This window comes from Pteropus vampyrus, unplaced genomic scaffold (genome assembly GCF_000151845.1).
Source record: "Pteropus vampyrus isolate Shadow unplaced genomic scaffold, Pvam_2.0 Scaffold122, whole genome shotgun sequence".
NCBI lineage: Eukaryota > Metazoa > Chordata > Mammalia > Chiroptera > Pteropodidae > Pteropus > Pteropus vampyrus.
In genome coordinates, this window is record NW_011888903.1 from 4099799 (window position 1) to 4100560 (window position 762).

The following is a 762-nucleotide window of genomic DNA, read 5'->3' on the forward strand; positions in this document are numbered from 1 at the left end:
TAGAAAATTCCAAAACAAAACTATATCCAAATTTGGTTTGACCCCTATCCACAATGGCAGCTTCTTTTCTTAGAAGTAAGGCACTCTTCTCAGCACGTGGACAATCTTCCAGAACTGCTGTGCAACTACATACTCAGATGTATGGAGTTCTGTTTGTGTGAATATGTTAACTTACAGAACGTTATACTGCATGCAACATTCTGCAATTTGATTTTTAAACATTTTAAATTTTATTGAATTTCAAATAGATACAAATTAATCTGTAATATGTGTGAATAACAGTACAACAAACACCTATGCATCTAACACCCAGTTTAAGAAAGAGAATCTTATCTTTGATTTAGAAACTCTTTTAATCCCATTCCTCCCCTCCTCCTTCAGAGGTAATCACTCACGTGAATCTTGTGTTTATGATTGCTTTATCTTTCTTTATAGTTTTTCACATGACTATCATCCCTAAAAAATCTGTTATATAACTTTACATGTTATTGCTTTATGCAAATGAGATCAAATCCATATGTGTGATGCATGTGTATATGTGTAGCTTTAACTCATCCATTCTGCAATAGCCCCTTGGATGATAAGATCACCACGGTTGTATCTATTCTATTATTGTCTGTAACTTAGATTGCTGCTGTTCTTTTGAAATACATTGTTCGTGCATATCCCTTGATGTATATGTACAAAACTTAACAAGGACATATACCTAGGACTGGTCTGGCCAATTCACATTTTCAGCTTGAGGATAATGCTAAGTTGTTT